General features: G+C 50.3%; 1 protein-coding gene across 1 annotated transcript in view; it reads right to left on the bottom strand.

Moving 5' to 3' along the window:
• NCK2 (NCK adaptor protein 2) overlaps positions 1-5366 on the bottom strand; it is a 120429-nt gene extending 115063 nt beyond the window's left edge. Inside the window, exon 1 of the mRNA XM_024743978.1 lies at positions 4950-5366. The gene's annotated coding sequence lies outside the window, so the exon portion shown is untranslated. The remainder of the gene's footprint in view (positions 1-4949) is intronic.
• Between the last annotated feature and the right edge of the window lie 12915 nt (positions 5367-18281).

Here is an 18281-nt window from a genome sequence, read left to right as displayed (position 1 = left end):
GGGGGGGGGGGTGAGTGCTGCCGTACTCGAGGTGCCAGGTCCTCTTGGACGAGGTACCCACGCCAGCCTTCTCTCCACTCCCGACTCTGACCGACAGTCTCAGCACAGCAGGAAAATGCAGCAGGAAGGCTCCAGTCAATTATCAAACTAATCTGAACACTTTTAAAAATATTGGCTCATGAATCTAAGACTCACTACAGATGGAAATGGTTTGGGGGAAAAATCCCACCCGCCCTCCAGGCGGAGGGAAGGCCGAGGAAAGGAGGTGTGGGGACCGAGCGAGGCAGCCAGGCTGTGCACCTGGGGACCCTGACTCCTGGCTTCTCTGCACGGATCACCCTGAAGGGGGGCCTGGTGGATAAACCCCCAGGGGATGCAGCGCAAGCGCAAAAGAGCATCGAAACTAGGAGGCGAGGGAGACAGAAACCCGTGGAGTCTGCCCCCTCCCTGTGGCCCCCAGCACCCCGCAGCTGGAACGGCCGGGCCCCTGCCCATCCCTGCCCGCTTCGTGCTCCCCTCCCCCCCTTCATTCCTTCACTTTCTTTGAAAATCTTTTTAAAGGGTACACGATAAAGTGATCTCTACTCTGCCTTGAGCCGACTAGGGTTGGTCATGGAAACCCGACACAGAAGCAGGGCTGTCGTTTCAGGGAGTCCTGCCTGGTAGGGAGCACAGCCGGCTGCGGGGCAGTGAGGACCGTCAGGCCCGGATGCCATCAGTCACCTTCCTCTGGGAACCACACACGGCGGCTCCAAACCATGCGGCTGTGTCATCTCTGGAGCTTGCACGGCTCACCTGGGCACTTCACCTGTTACCGGACAACAGCCAGCTCACAGCCGGCTAGAGACCCTCTTCCCACGTACCTCTCCTAGGCGTGCAAACGTACAGGAAACGTCTTGCAACGCTTTCTCTGAAATGGTCCTTCGAGATCAGATTACTGTTTAAACAAGAGTGGTCCCGTTACCTCTGTCTCACTTGGCCAGTGACCAAAACCAAGCTAATCCTATTCCATCACCCCCTTTACGCCCCAAACAAGGCTCCAAAGAATGATCCGTTCCTAACAAAAACTAAATTCACCCTCAAAGGACCAAGACATGCTGGGGACACTCCAGATGCTGTCACAGAGTCCTTTCAAGAACAGCCACCAGGGCTTCCCTGGTGGCGCAGTGGTTGAGAGTCCGCCTGCCGATGCAGGGGACACGGGTTCGTGCCCCGGTCCGGGAAGATCCCACATGCCGCCGAGTGGCTGGGCCCATGAGCCATGGCCGCTGAGCCTGTGCTCCGCGACGGGAGAGGCCACAACGGTGAGAGGCCTGCGTACCGCAAAAAAAAAAGAACAGCCACCAGCTAGGAAGTAAGCTCCAAGCTTGGCCTTCGGATGACCGGGAGGGAGTTCTGACAGCAGAGAGCTCTGGCCCTGTTTCACGGTCACTCTGAGGTGAGGCCTTCTGGAACCCGTCGACTCCACGTGCCTGTCCAGAGGGGGGTGCCTGTCACACCCTGGGGGACACTGATGCTTGTACCTGACCGAGAATTGGTGCGGCCCCTTTAGAAGGGGGGGTTTTGGAAACACCTATCAAGAACCATAAAGACATCCATACCACTTAACTCTGCAACCCCTCGCCGAGGAACTTATGTCAAGGAACAGCTCAGTAGAAGAAAAGAAATATAAAGGAGCACACAGGCACCTCATCTACTGGAGCAGAAATTTAAATGACCAAGTCAGCGGGAAGCAGCTTACACTACTGAGGGCGCTGTCCCTCTACGGGATATTGGGCAACAAGAAAACATCACCAAATTACTAATAAGGTGGGAAAATGCTCATATTAAGAAGAATATGAAACTGTACAAATGGTCACACATAATTTCAAGGACTAATGACAAACGTGAAATGTCTCTCTTTTAGGATGTTACGGTGACAGGAAGCATTTTCCTTTTTAAATACGGTCTTTAAGAGTTAGTAGGTTGCCTTTATCATTAAAAGAAACTCCACCAAAAAAAGACAAAAAGAGCAGTGCCAGAAAAGATGTCTCAAAAAGCCAGGTCTCATATGGGAAGGTGTGTGTTCAGCCCGCACGTTCATATTCGTACCTGGCAGTGCTGCAAACGTACCTGCGGAGACCAGAGCAAGTGACGGGGACCATTCTGCCCCTAGGGAAGGGCAGCTGGGAGAGAGGCAGGCACAGCGGGGATGTGGGTGCCTTAGGGATGCGGGTGCCTTAGGGATGCGGGTGCCTTAGGGATGCCGATGCGTTAGGGATGCGGGTGTCTGCTGCGCCCCCCCACCTGCCTGGTGAAGACGCCCAGCCGGCCGCCACCAAGGGTCACCGCACACGTGTGCAAATACAACACACCCACGTGAAAACGCTCCAGAAAGGCCGCCAGGACCACACTCGGATAAATTCCCTATTTACACGGGGCGGAGGCAGCCTGCAGGGGCGCAGTCAAGAGCAATATTAGGGGAGGGCAGACGGAATGTTTGGTAAAGGTCTGCGGTCGTTACTGACGTGTTCGTTCTTGAGGAAGCGTCCTCCACAGCCCCGCAGCTGGTAGTCACAGCTCCGTGCACCAACTCTTCTTCCAAGCCACTTCTTATTTTATAACGTATTTCTGTTTAATACGGGGTCAAAGACTCCAGGGACCCTTCTGCCATTAACACCCGAGAACCAAAAAGTCAAACTCTTTAATGCGAGAGATTTTTAAAAGTCCCTGACAGTTTCCTGACGCTGGAAGTTACTCTAAACCCCTAAGTCCCGAATGCACAACCCAACCCAATCACTAGGCTATTAACTCATCCCAAATCCCAGAACACTATTTACATTCATTTTTTTTCAGATAATAAACGGATATGTATTTTCCCACTATGACGATTGAAATAATCAAATTTACAAAAACAATGACTAGGCCTTCTATCTGATTTAAGTACAATTGTTCTTAGGTTTTTCTTACAGACAAAGGATTTTATGTTATGCGCTTGGGGGATGTTCTGTCATCACCGCGTGACTGGAGAGACTTCTGTGAGGCAACAGAATTAAATTACTTTCCACGATGCCCATGTGGACCATCTCTGGCCCGAGGCCTGGGTCCCAGCAGCTCCGTCATCAGACAAGACAGCACCGGACCTGCCAGGCGCACGCCCTGTGCCATGCACGCCCTCCCCGCCGTCAGAAGGGGAGGCCCAGGGCCTCCCGCTCAGAATGCTTTTAAATGGTTTTCATTTTATGCAATTGTATGAGAAGACAGTTACTAAAGTATGATTTAAAAAAAGAATATGAGATGCACATGTGCTTCTTTAGGAATACGCTAACCAAGAGGGTATGGCAGGTCTAATAACCCCCGTAATCGAAGGAAGACGAGAGTAGCCCAAATCCCAACCATCTGCAACCACCACGACGTGGTGATGCAAAAGCCCCGCTCGTTTCTCTGATGGCCGCGAACGTCACGGGTTGTGCTCCCTACTTTCACAATGGAAGGAAACACTAATTAATAGCTAGTGAAGATAAAAATGTAAGTTTTTCACCCCAAGGCCACGGACCCCCTGAAGTCCATCCTCTCCCCAAAGGGCCCCCGGAATAAGAACCGCCTTTGGGGAACCACTCAGAATTTCCCATGATGCCATGAACCAGGGCTGATTCAACAAATCCCTAGATTCCAGACTCGGGCGGGGCCCCAGGGAGGACCCGTCAGAGCAGAGGCTCCTGTGCTGTTGTAACAGGAACGCGTGCGGATGTGAGGACAGAGCCCGACCCGGGAGCCCAAGGCTGGACCAGTCCCCCACTCCTTCCCACTCCCCTGGTTTGACGCTCTGCCACCTACTCACTACCGTTTCCTCCAGCAAGTCCTCTTCCAACTTGAAGCTGGAAGGAAGCTGAACAGACCACCTTGTTCAGCCCTGCTTCTACATATGGAACGCTGCTTCCAGCAGACTTGCTATAAAGAAAACCCAAGCCCAGCCAATTCCAAAAATGCTGTCCTTAAACGTTTCCCAGCAAAGTGGGAGTTCTCATTTTCATGTCATGATTCTTCTACACATAGACGCCAAAACTCACATAAACAACCCCAGTCAAAACAAAAAAATTCAGTGAAAGATTTTTTAACGATTATCAGAAACCACAGGTCAAAATAGAAATCATAAATTATACTTTAACACGGAGGCATGGATTTAAAGAAAATAATGTTCAAAAAAGCCACTGCAGATGTTTATATGCAGTCAATTTTAATAAACAAAATGCACTAATACAAGTTCTATGAACACGAATGAACATAACTGATTCTCTCTAATGTACGTAGCTCTGGGGAGGGCGGAACGGTAAGGAGTATCCCCACAGGGCGCCTTCCACCTCCACCCTCAAAGCATCCCGTCAGTGGCAGGGGAGGTACAAACAGGAAAGTGAAAGAGGCTACCGGCCCTATTAAACCTGACCCTCTCTGCACCCCAGAGGAAGGCCAACCACTCTTCCGCCTGACCAGCCACTGGAGGAAAGCCCCACGCCATCCCCTCCCCAGGCCAGCTGCTGAGCCCACGCCCCGCAGCCCCAATCTGCTAGCACGCACACCTGGAGCCGCGTCAGGGCACCTGGGCAGCTGGTAAGGGCCGCCAGAGCGGCTGTGTCCACAGATGCAGTGCACCTTCCCTGGGCTGGGACCGCAGCAGGACCTCCGTCACCACTGAGCACCTCCTCTCGTGCAGGACCATCTCAGGCCTCCGCCCCCCTTCACCGGGTCTGCCTGAGCACAGGATGGCCATCTCAGAGCGCAAAGCATCGGGCCTGTGCCGAAACCAGGAAGATCTGCTGCTGGTTTTTATTTGCCCAAATTGGACAAAGTCCACGGACATCCCCATCGTCACACGTGCACACACTCACCTGCCCTCACTCACACACACACATGACGGAACCGTTTCAGACAAGCCGGGCACTGAGGACCACCCTCCTCTGGCCCAGACTGACCTTTGCAGGGCAGGGTTCACGGCTGTGGCTCCATTTCCCTCCACCGGACCTCTGAGGGCATTGGGCTTCCTTCCAAGACTGCAGCGCAAACAGAGGAGCCCTGGGTCACTCCCCAGTGGGCCCACAGTGGACATCCTGGCAGAGCCGACCTTAGCCAGAAAGTCAAGGTTAGTGGGGACAAGCCACGTTGATATCATGCACCCTTGACAGGATGTGATGAAAATGGTGCTCACCCTCTGTGGTCTTCTCCCCCAAACGTGTAATCCAGCCTAATCACGAGAAAAACACAAGACAGATCCCAACAGAGGAACGTTCCACAAAACACCTGGCTGGTCCTCCTCAACACTGAAAGTATCGTCAGAAGGAGGAAAGTCTAGGAACTGTCACAACCAAGAGGAGCCTCAGGAGACACCATGAGTAAATGGAATGAGGTTTCCAGCATGGGATCCTGGGGCAGAAAAGACCATTAGGGAAAAAGTAAGAAGATCCAGAAAAGTATGGACTTTAGTTAACAATAAAGTACCAGTCTTGCTTCATGAGCTGTGACCAGTGTACCAGAGTAACGGGAGATGTTAACAACAGTGGAAACCGGATGCTGGGTATGGCAACTCTCTGTACTCTCTTTGGGATTTTTCTGTAAGTCTAAGACGTTTCTAAAATTAAAGGTTTATTTTAAAATATATATGTACTATACATACTACACATAAATCCATATATGCAAAGCATAACATGAACGCCTTTCAACAATTACAAAGTGTACTTTGGAAAAATTAGTAAAAAGTCTACTCAGCAAAAGGAGATAAACACATTTATTGATTAGCTCAACACGACAGTATAAGGTTATTTACTTGGTTGAAACAGTACAATTTTTGCTGTTCTTCAGAGAACACGTGACCTGTACTTACACACATAAAATCACACTCTACACAAGTCTGTAAACGACAACAAAGACCTTGCTTCCTTGAATGAGACCCAAAAAGACTTACTTAGCAGGCATTAAATTTTCTCCTGTTAAGGTCCCTGAGAGCCAGGAATCAATGTATTCCAATCAATCTTTAAAACGGCCAACACAAAACTCATAGTTCAAATTAAATTCTCGTTATTCTCAAATTAAGCTTCCCTTAAACACAAAGCATTCATTACAGCGTATCACTAACCCACGTCATCAAAAGTTAAAGGAGGAACCGTAAACGAGTTCAGTGTGAGACAGAGGACAAATCACTAATTATGATTTGAATTGTTTTGAATGCCAGGATTAAATTATTTCCGGATGCTAAACAGAAACACAGAAACTGGTCCACCGACTTGCTGTTAAAAGGGCACGATGATTTGGGAACTAGATGAAGCCGAGGTCAACGACCTGAAACACTGCATTTGAAAAAATACAAAAAAATAACATCTATAATGGAGCGAACAAATAGTTCACGTTTCAAAGGAAACACTTCAAACTCGACAATCAGGATAAAAAACAAACCTGCAAAATGCCTGAACAGGACGGATTTACAATATTCATCACCAATCCAGGCGAAGCGGTAATCTGATTAAATAAATCTTTTCTAGATTAAAATGTAACGGCAATTTAATGCACTTACACCGTCATCAATTAGGAAAAAAAAAAGGAATTAGAAGTATCAGTGGGCTTCCTGACACCGGCATTCCATTAAAAGCAGCAATAAGTAGTTTTGTTCTTTTTCTTTTTAAGAGCTAAAAGTCGTAGGCAAATAAATCACGTGTAAGCAGAGTTTACATAATCTGAAAATTACGGAGTAGTTGACCCCAAAACCACACGTTCATCCTAAGCAAACTGACAGCATGGCCTCACGCAGGCCCTGGAAGACAGCACCGTCCCGGGAAGGGAGGCTGGTGTCGGGGGAGGACAGGGTGCCAGCCCCAGCTGCAATGCGGCCACAGAGCTTTACCAGCGGCAACTGGGACCATCCCTGCTCAGCGGACACTCCACGGTCTCAGGGCTACCTGACTCTCCCGAGAATATCTGAAATGAATTCTCCCTGGCCTTGAGGACTTTCCATGGGTCTCCCCTGCACCACCCACAGGACCCCACAGAGGAGCGTCGATCCAGAGGAGCGTCGATCGTGAACCTGCAAAATCACTCTGCTGGTTCACAAGCTCCCTGAGGGCAGGGCTCTGAGTGGTCTACCTTTGTGTGTCCATAGCTCCTAGCGCGGTGCTTCTGCTGTAGCCGGCACTCAAAAGTTTTCACTGGGTGACAATTCAGGGACGGCAACCTAGTCCGGCAGTCTGATCTGTGGGTCAGATCGGGATGGAGAAGGCAGCCTGCGCTTTGTCCCCGCACACGTGCCCTTCGGTCCTCCAGCCAGATTCACAAAAAGGGACCAGCAGCCTCAGTTTCCCACGCGCAGGCCAGTTCAGCCCACTCTGTTTTGAAGACCCTTCTCGAATAAGGAACTGCACAGCTGCAATTTCTAAACAGGGAAGGCAGAGCCACAAAAGGTCTTTGAAAACATCAGCGTTAAGCCCCTGCTTCGCAGAAGGTGAGACGGAGGTGGAGAGGTGTTAGAAGCGAGCCGGGCAGCTTGGGCCAAACTAGCAGCGGGTGGACACGCGCACCCTCACTGCTCACAGGAAACCAGACGTCTCCGAGTTCACATTTAGGCCAGCTATTACTGAAGTTCAGGATGAGGCTGTTTTAAGCCAGCCCCTATCATAATGAAAAGTCAGGAAGTTACTGCATGCCGGCAAACGTTTTATTTTGAGGGAGGAGGGGATTTCAATACCGTAAAGACAAAGCCCTAAGGAAGCCCTGCGTCCGCAGCTCCAGATCCGGGGCACGACCTGACAGCAGGACCCCTGCGGCCAGCCCCCGTCCCTGTGACCCTCACGTTCCTTCTCTCCACAGTGGCCAAGTCACAGTACTTGCTCCTCCACCGATGAGTCAGGATCAAATGATACGGTGACACACACAGAACAATTAGACACACACAATGTTACCGGGCAGCACACAACTGCAGAACCTCCAAGTCTGTCCAGAGAGTGACTATTGACCTTTCCTAGGCCCTTCTCAGTGCACACGAGGACGGGAGGTTAAGGAAAGAAAAAGACTGACTGCACTTGTAACCATCTCCACCGAGAAAAGTTCAAAAATTTCCAGCAGGCTCATTCTGTGTTTATCCTAGCAACAGAACAGGAAGAGAGCAGATACAAGAAGTGACCAAGTAAAAGGGAAGAGCAATACAACAGGAAATGATTTACAGAAAACAGATCTAGATTAAGCCAAGGAAACTTCTCATTGGCAGCCCTCTCAATTTCTAGGCTTCTCTGACTTTATCAAGTCAGAGCCTGCTTATAAAGAAAAAGAAGGGCAGAGAGAACACGGCGATCCAGGCCACCTAACAGGCAGCGCTGCCGCTGAGCCAGACGCTGAGAGAGACGAACAACCCAATTATCATTTTCCCTTTCCTCCTCCCTGGATAAGGTCTAATTTGTGATATTTTGGTTCTCTCTCCCCTGAAGAGTTTATTTTAGAACTATATAAAAAAAAAGGAAATAAAACATTCAAAAGCTGACAGATGTGACCAGCTCAAAGATTAGCAGGCTGAACCTAGGATCTTAAAAACTTTAGTAACAACAAAAACAGGGTTTTTTTCCTATAAACAATCACCAATTGTAAGGATTCTGAGCTAAGTAAACAGAGGTCTTCGATTAAACCAAACTCTGAAAATCAACTACCTATTAAAAGCAACTGATAAGGGACCCCATTACTTCCCTGTTTGTGGACATTCTAAAGGGAATGTGTTGTCACCACGGTTCAGCCAGATTTCATAATGCTTCCTACAAAATCAGCATTTCATATTTATCATATTTATTCATATCAACCAAAGAGGGAGAAGTAGAAAATTTAAAAAACAATGCATGCCATACTTTACCACCAACAATATTACAGATAAACCATGGTTAACTCAGTTATATTAAACTTTCTCCTTTATATACTTAACTGTAGAGGTGTATAAATACTGTTTAGCTTTCTAAATAGGTATTATTTTTCATGTTTATAAAACTGCAGGGAGGGCTTCCCTGGTGGCGCAGTGGTTAGGAGTCCGTCTGCCAGTGCCGGGGACACGGGTTCGGGCCCTGGTCCGGGAAGATCCCACATGCTGTGGAGCAGCTGGGCCCGTGTGCCACAACTACTGAGCCTGCGAGCCACAGCTGCTGAGTCCACACACCACAACTGCTGGGGCCCCCACGCCTAGAGCCCGTGCTCCGCAATGAGAGAAGCCACCGCTACTAGAGAAAGCCCATGTGCAGCAACGAAGGCCCGACACAGCCAAAAATAAATAAATAAAATAATTTATTAAAAAAAAAAACAAACTGCAGGGAAAAAATGATCTCCAAGAGGGCAACTGCGTGAAAGAATACATGGGCCATTAACTGAAAGGTTTAAGCAAAGTATATGAGCAGTCGCTCGTAACAAGGCTGCTGAAACACTGACTTTTCAGGCCAGTTAACCCTCTGCTGTGGGGACAGTCTGCTGCATTGCGTGGTGCTGGGTAGCATCCCTTGTCTTTGCCCACTGGGTACCAGGACCACTCCCCAGTCTTGACAACTGGAAAATGTCCTCAGACACCACCAATTGTCCAGAGGGGCAGAACCACCCCTGGTTGAGAACCACTAATTTACATACAAGAGTAGAGGGTCACGTCTCAAGTTCCTTTTTTTTTTAATTATTTGTTTACTTACTTATTTCGGCCGCGCTCTGCGGCATGCGGGATCTTAGTTCCCCAACCAGGGATCGAACCCATTGCCCCCTGCATTGGGAGCGCAGAGTCTTAACCACTGGACTGCCAGGGAAGTCCCATCAAGTTTCTTTTTTTAATATTAACACCTGAAAAGGTATCCTCTTGTATTTGCCAAAGTGAATTGCTTTTATTTCTTAACCCAAATCTACCAGCTAGGAAAATTCAAAAACGAATGGGAATTTTCAGGTATGCAGTATGTTGAAAACATTTTCTGCCTTTGACTGTAACAACCCTCTCCGAGCTGAGACATTAAGGAAAAGAGGATCTCCTTCTTCCAGAAAGCAGGGCAGCCTTCCCTCCCGGGGCTGAGCTCGCCTGGCACAAGGCACAGTCAAGTTCAAGCACCGGAGCCCTCATCTACGACCCTCGACGGAGCCTCAGTTCCACCCAGGCACCCTTCAAAGTGAAAATGACAACAGCAGGGGGTCGGTTGTCCTTCCCCCAGTTTTAAGAGGACAGTTTCTTTATAGTCACCACCGGGTCTTATCTCCTGAACCATATGAAAGAGACCTACGACGGAGACCCCAAGAAGGGAAATGAAGCAGCACAGACGTCTTAATAAAGGGAGGGGAGCTTGTACACATAAGCCAGGCCAGTCCGAAGAAGGCAGTAAGTGAACACATAAAGGAAAACCACCCGAGTGCAGGTAAGGAAGGCAGATGACTTAAGCTGCATGGCCAGGGTCGGGGAATCACACACGAATGTGAAATACAAAGGGAAGAACCAAAAGAAAGGAAAATTCTGCTTTTATAGCCGTCTTGCCAGATTCTGCTCCTAAGTATGTTCCTTAAATAAGAAAGCAGGGCTTCCCTGGTGGCGCAGTGGTTGAGAGTCCGCCTGCCGATGCAGGGGACGCGGGTTCGTGCCCCGGTCTGGGAGGATCCCACGTGCCGCGGAGCGGCTGGGCCCGTGAGCCATGGCCGCTGCGCCTGCGCGTCCGGAGCCTGTGCTCCGCAACAGGAGAGGCCACAACAGTGAGAGGCCCGGTAACCGCAAAAAAAAGAAAGAAAGCAAGCAAGCAGTTTGGTGAAAATTCACTATTCACCTATATCAAATGTCCTGAAACTGATTCTAAAGTAACTCTCTGAATCCCTCGTTATTTCGTGGTCTCTTAAAAATACTCCAGCAGCTTGCAGTTTTTACGTCCATGTCCCCAAGCTGGTTCCCATCACTCAGAGCAAGAAGAGAGCTGTTTATCCCCAATCCCGACATCTCCCCACCACCCCTGCCCCCAACACACACGGACTTGAAAACAGGGACACAAGCTTTTAAAGGGACTGCCCTTAAAACGAACACAGCTGGAAAGGGGGAGAGACAGAACCGCTCTTCTGTAGCCAGGCTTGCAAGTGACATAATTAAAATATCTGTTGACTTGCAGACATCCTTAAACGCTCAGCCAGAACTCAAAGGCTACGAAACTGAGGCACATCCTTTAAGGAAGATCGATGCCGACACTGATGGGCTTTGTCCAATGAGACAGCCACTGGCGCCTTCTCTAAGCGTCTCACGCCCATCTCTCCCTCTTCTAAGATTCCTCCCGAGCGGGCCGCCCTCACCGCGGCTGGGAGAATTATTAAGCTTGTTTAAGTAAATAAATCTTTGCTGCTCCTCCTGGGACAGGCTGCATGGAGAGAAGCAGCCGGACTGCAAACCTAAGCCTGTGAATTCAGAGAGCCTGCCCGCGTGATAGCCCATCGGAGACCGCCTTCCGACCTGGAAACACACAGAAGTCCCCCAACAGCACCACACTCTCGATTGTATGTCAGTTCCATCTGCCCCGAGGGGAGGCTACCCAGTGCTTCCAGGGCCCTCCAACAACGGAAGGGCGAGTTTAGGATGGTCCGGCACTAGGAGCCTCGCTTAGGACGGCAGCCGCTGTCGAAGTTCCCACAAAGTTAGATCAGCAGTCTTCCAAAATTCCAAATCACCTGAGAATTCATCAGAAAAGCAAATTCTCAGGCCCCCCTGCAGACACACTCTGGTGTGTGTCCAGCCATGTGAGTTTGAAGGAACCCTCCAGGGGATGCTGAAGCCCGGCTCCAAGCTGGAGAGTATGCCTGTCTGGGGGTCCCCTGGCCCGTGGTACTCAGAAAGGAGGGCTGGCGGGCACAAGCTGCAAGGCCGGGGGCGCTCACGGGTGCGCCTCTGTGACTCTCCGCGGCACACCCGCCAGGACCACTGGAGCGGCCGGTGCTTACTCACGATGTCCTTCCGAAGTCCAGGGCCTCCAGCATAACTTGACTGGTAAGAGGTTCCCAGAATGAACGACCTCCAAGCTCTGCTCCCTATCAATGGTTTTCCATTATGTTCCTCCAATCTCACACCATCGTAAACGTTTACAGCTCTGTTCACGCATTTTCAGATACACCTTAATGAAGAGATGGTGGCCTAGCTTAGTGGGTAAGAGCAGAGCCTCAGAAGTCAGACAGCCTGAGTGTGAATTCCAAATCTGCCACTGACCAGCTCTGGAACCTTTGGCAGCCTCACCTGCTATGTCTCCATATCCTCGACTATAAAGAGAAACACAGCAAGAAATCACACGCAGGTTTTTTTTTATATAAATTTATTTATTTTTATTTATTTATTACTTTTGCCTGTGTTGGGTCTTCGTTGCTGTGTGGGCTTCTCATTGCGGTGGCTTCTCTTGTTGCGGGACACGGGCTCTAGGTGCGTGGGCTTCAGTAGTTGTGGCACGCGGGCTCTAGAGCACAGGCTCAGTAGTTGCGGCGCACGGGCTTAGTTGCTCTGCGGCACGTGGGATCCACCCAGACCGGGGCACGAACCCGCGTCCCCCGCACCGGCAGGCGGACTCCCAACCACTGCGCCACCAGGCAAGCCCCACACTCAACTTTTGAAGGCATTCAATGAGCTAGTATTTTGTGTAACGTGGTCAGCACAGTCACTACAACGTGTGGTGTGTGTGCGTCAGGGAAGAAGCCCGTGATCACTACAGAAATATGACTTTTAGGTTCTATACTTAGAAATTAAGTACTTAAATATATCGGAAATACACTGAACACTAACATTCCCAAGAAGTTATTTTGCGTTGGTAACTTAACCTCTAGAATTCTACACACGTTTTAAAACATTTGTAAAACGTACAAGTATCCTGATTATAGGTAACCACCTCTGGTTTGAGTACTCTAAAATTGCTTGAGTACCTGAAGTACCACAGTATTCCTCAGAACTACAGATTACACCCTTCCCACTACAGAACAAAAATCACCATTATTATGATCCCAGGTTGCTTCCTCTATGTCTTTTCAGCCATCTCAACTTAGGAAAACACAGGCTAAATGAAGCCTGCGTCATTAAAGTGTCCAGACCTGTGCTCTCCAGCATGCAGCCACCAGCCTCATGGGGCCGCTGAACACCCAAATGTTGCGAGGCGAGAGGTACGCCATGAACGGAGGACACGTGCCGGCTTTCGAAGACTTCACACAAACAGAATGTGAATCACCCCATTAGTAACGGTTTATGTTGAACACGTGGAAATACAGATACTTCGGCTCTACCAGGTAAAAGAACAGACTGTGAAAATTAGTTTCACTTGTTTCCTTTTACATCTTTAACGTGGCTACTAGACAGTTAAAACCCCCTCTGTGGCTCGCATTATATTTCAATGGGACAGCACAGCTCCTGACAATCTTCAAGGGGCGTTCTCAGGAAACACCCCACATGAAAACAGACACAGGCAGCGTTTTCGGCACCAGCCTCTCCGCCTTCCTTAAGGGTCAGGTATAGTTCCGGGGCACTTGCACCGTGATGCTGTTATTACAAGGGTAACACGGAATCGGCCCCAAAGTACAGAAGTCTTTAAAATAAACTGACAATAAACGTTATCACAACTAGCAGGCTGCCATCCAGTGTGTACTGGGGGCGGGGAAGCATATTTAGAGGCTGAGAAAGCAGTGAGGAGCCCCACAGTAGCCACACTGAGGACGGGGGACGCTCACCCGAGGGCAGTGGAGAGCCAGCGATGGGACCACGGCCAGGCTCGGGTACCCGGGCGCAATGAGCAGGGCGGTAGGCGTGGTGAAAGAGGTGTTCTGCCAGTGCAAGTGAGAGGGGAAGTACTGCAGGGCTCAGGTGTAAAGAGATCTTTTGGAGGTAAAATTAATAAGATTGGGATTTGGGAGGCAAGGGAGAGTCCAGGATGACGCAGTGAGTCAATGCTGGGGACATTAACGAGAAGGCAGGCAGGTCAGGAGGCGGTGCCAACAGCTGTGATGTTCAGAGTTTTCAGTGGAAATGACCGGAGGGAAGTCGGATGATTCACTGGAATGACCGACTGAGTCAGGAATGAACAGGTTTGCAGCTGGAGAGCTGCGGTCGCACAGGTGATCGCCTGGAACAGCTCCCACTGGCCCAGGCCAGCAACACAGGCAGCGATCAGGATGGACGTCACCGAACCCTCCCGCACCCGCCAAGGGGACGCTGGCTCCCAGCAGATCCAGTCTTAGCAGCAGCCCCAGCGATGCTCCTGGCCCCAGGTTCCACCCGTGGCCAGGAAACGCTCTCGTTTCCATACCAAACCCAGCACTTTCCGTACATCTTGTATTTGACCGTGATCCTGACCCAAAAACCGTGCTGCAGCTGAGCCAACACCGGCTGAGGGGAAGCGTCCGCAAACGGAATTGGTCAGGGCTAGTTCTCTCTCCTAACGGTTCTCCTCAAAGCCTGAAGCATCTGGATCCCAGCGGCCGCCTTCCCCGCGTGTGGAGGCTGCATGATGAGCACTGAGCTGCCAGCCCCTCCCCTCCCCGCCACAGATGTCCTCAAGCACCAGATTCCAGATCGGGGTGACAGAAGCCACAGGAAGCCCTAAAATCGTCAGCCTGGTTTTGAACACAGTGACACACTGTTATGAACTGAACTGCCCCCCGAATTCACATGTTGAAGCCCTCACCCCCGACGGGCCTGCATCTGCAGAAAGAGCCCTGGCAGCAACTAAAGTTCAATGAGGTCAGAAGGGTGGGGCCCTAACCCAACAGGACTGGTGTCCTCCTAGGAAGAGGAACAGACGCCAGAACGCCCCACATACAGGGCGTGTGAGGACACAGCAGGAAGAGAGGCTCACCAAGAACTGAGTCTGCCAGCACCTGGATCCTCACTTTACAGCCTCCAGAAGGGCGAGAAATAAGCTTCCTTTTCACGCTCAGCCTGTGGGATCTGTGAGGGCAGCCTGAGCAGGCGTGCACACACTGAATGGGGACAAGCGCCCTTCAACTCACAGAGAATGTCCAGGCCAACGGGCTCAGACACCGAAATCAGGACAGGAGGTCACCTCCAGAGTGAACTCACCTGCCCGCCCTGCTCCCACCTGCAGCCGGGCAGGGGCCCACACACTCCACCCATCAGGACCTGCGGCAGACCCGCAGCCTCCCAGGGACTACCATGCCCAGCACCTCTGGGGGTCATCTCCTGCTGAGCAGCCAGGGGGCTCTGTCACCCTGCCACTGTCTCTGGGCTCCGGGGTCCTCACACAGACATCAGGGCTGGAGCCCACGTCACCATGTTATTTCGATACTAAGTATGGTGGTGGACGGGAAAGCTAATTGGTAAGCCATAATCTTCCATCTGAACACTAGTACCTGTTATTTTTATCTGACTTGGGCGTTTCAGATCTTCATTTAACTGCCAACCAGCAAAATGATCCCACTTTCCAAAACTCTCAAAAGGGGAAATTGCAGTATTTCGATTCTGAGCGCACTTGAAGCTTCTTTTCTTAAAAACATTAAAAAATGGTATAAAAAGAGGTAAGAGGACACTAAACGGCTAGCTTACCAGGCCAGGATAACAAATGCTCTGCCCAGAGTTTCCAGTTCAGGTTAACCTGGACAGACAACCTATTGAAAAGTAAAACATTTAGGCAACCCACCAGGGGGTTATGTAGCTGGGTTTGCTTTTCCTCTTGCTTTTTTTTTTTTTTTAAATTAATTTTAGCTTCAGGACTATAAGTGATTCGTTTGACAGAGAATTTACCAAATAGAGAGGCCACCAGACCAAATCCTCCCATTGTCTGGACCTGGACGTGCTGGAAGCAAAACCTTATGAACCTAGAGCCTTAATGACTGACAGGCTCAGAACTCAATATTCACATGTTCAATCAGTATTTTCTGGGCATCCGTGTGTACAAGGAATGAACACAAGCCAGGGCCAACTGTGACAAATGCGTGTGTGTGTGTTGGGGGAGGGAGTTATAACTGGTTAATGTTAATTATACCTTCAGAAATGGACACACTTTGGGATCCATTCAAAGTGAAATGTAGGAAAAGAAAAAAGAGTCTAATTTTTAAAACTGTGTTACTAAAATGGCCTAAAGAAACAATCTTTACTTTAGCTCCATACTTTGAAACCGTTAAATGGCTCTCTTGACCTCCTTCTAAACTGTCTTAACTCAAGCATTTAACAGTATCAGCACGATGTCATCTTTAGCCTTTGAAAACAGGCCACAAAGGGTTTCCATCACTCATTTTAGGAAAGAGAAACATTTTGGAAGGGCCAATTGCAACTCATCTGGATGGGAAAACTCATCTCGCAAGCCTCGGATTTGAGTTGTGGGGAGTTGTGGGGAGTTGTGGGGAGTTTCCAGTTCATCTGTGAAAAAAGTTGGCTTACTAGATTTCCAAACATGGTCCACTACCCACCCTACAGTTCTAGCGAGCAATCTTCCGCTTGATTTTTCATAGAGGAGAAGCATGTCCCCGGCCCTCTCCCCTGGTTCACCGGAGGCCATTCTGGGCAGTTAGAAGCATGCGTATCCCGGAGAAACATGTGTAACACAGCCTCATCCAGCCAATGCTAATGAAGTGACCAAGGAAAAAGCTCCAGGTCATTCTGGGCAATGGAGAAGACTTTAGGGTATTTTAAAAGGTTATCCAGTTTGTATACACACAAGAAAGATTTCAGGTATTTTTACAGTGGATGATAACACATGTCTCAAATACTGTGTACAGATGATCTGTTTGTTGGAAAACCTCAATAATCCCCCAATGCAAATATTTTAACAGAGGCTGGGAAATATGGCAGCTTCAAAGAGATGAGGGATGAAGAGAACTGAAGTATAGGGCACGTAATAAAGAAAACCTCAAAGCCTGACAAATGAGCACAGCTACTTGCAATCACCTTAATCAGGCCCCACCTTAAATGGGGAGCGAAGGGGACGGGTCAGCCTATCCTCCATATGGCAATGTCATCCCGTGGCCCAGGATCAATTCTGCTGAGTATTTAGGTAGCAGCTGAGAAGCTCGGGGCCCAGGTGAGGCCTCTAGGTAACTACCAGCTTACAGCTGCTTTAAGTTCCCAATTTCAGCCTCAACTGGCTGCAGCCAGAGGACCACTAAGATCCGGCCTCTTTCTTCAAAACTACATCTAACCAACCTGGAGGAGAGAAACATCAAAGTAGGATTTTCCCTCCTGGTCACTAATTCAGAAACACGGTTAACACCCACATCTGGGGAAACCCCCGTTCCAAACACCTAAAAGCCTACACCGACAGCTCAGTCTCCTGGTTAGGCCCACTCGATCTGCTCGTGTTCGCTGGCTGATACCCTCTTTATACAACCCCACCACCCATGCCTGAATCCTGTCATTAATTTACCCGTTCATCTAGGGCCACTGGGTAAGTGAATTAAGGGAGTGTTCAGAAGCAAAGTTTAGGTCTGCTTTGATAAGTTAAAGCAGCCCAGATTAATTTCATTTTCAGTCGTTTTAAGTCCTGTTGCTTACGATATCAAATGCAGTGGGATGAAACACACCCTGAATAACTCTCATTCCTACCAAAATCCCTTTGGCGAAGCCCAGGAGAAAGCCACACTGGGCCGGGACCAGGTAAGGACCCCCCTACCTGTGGGTCCCGCAAGCCACACCCGGTGGCCTCTCAGGGTGCAGTTTCTTTGGGGTCAAAGGAAGGGGTGGGCCTGCGCGGGCCCAGCGCTGCGGCCTGCTCATCCCGTTGTGCAGACGCGAACTTGCCAGGTTCAGCCTTAAACCTGTTGGCAAAATAAACAAAGCCAAATACGGGGGACACTGCCGACCTGACCTGTCCTGGGTGCCAGAGGCCGACCCGCGCCCGCTCCTGCTTTGTCCCCCGCGCTGTAGAGACGCCAGTGAGTCCGGAACCCCCGGGCACCCGCGCAGCCCTTCCAGGGCGATCTCCACGGTCCACAAACGAAAGCGTTTTGCGATCACACCCCCCGCACACTCCACGCCGACTGCGCTCACCAGGGGAGTTACCGTCTACGCCCTCAAGTCACACACCGAATTCTTCCAGAACCGCTGGGTGGTTCGATCGCCCAGAATAAGCCCAGGGCAGCGCGATCGTGAGAAACTTTGTTTCCGGGGCCGGTGATCTCGGGCAGGATGCGGAGCCCGGCCCCGGCACAAAGCGCCCCGGCCCGGAGAGCCTCCCGTACGCCAAGTGACAGCAGCTCCGCAAGGGTTCGCAAACAGTCGCGACCCACAGAAGTTCCGTGGGCCGCGCTCGCCTCCCGCGTCCTGAGCGGAGCCTGCGATCCGCGCGGTCCTCCCCGGGGGCGCGCCCGGCCCCCGCTCC

Source organism: Neophocaena asiaeorientalis, unplaced genomic scaffold (genome assembly GCF_003031525.2).
Source record: "Neophocaena asiaeorientalis asiaeorientalis breed wild unplaced genomic scaffold, Neophocaena_asiaeorientalis_V1.1 scaffold114, whole genome shotgun sequence".
NCBI classification, from domain to species: Eukaryota; Metazoa; Chordata; class Mammalia; order Artiodactyla; family Phocoenidae; genus Neophocaena; species Neophocaena asiaeorientalis.
This window is presented reverse-complemented; position numbering and strand designations above follow the sequence as displayed.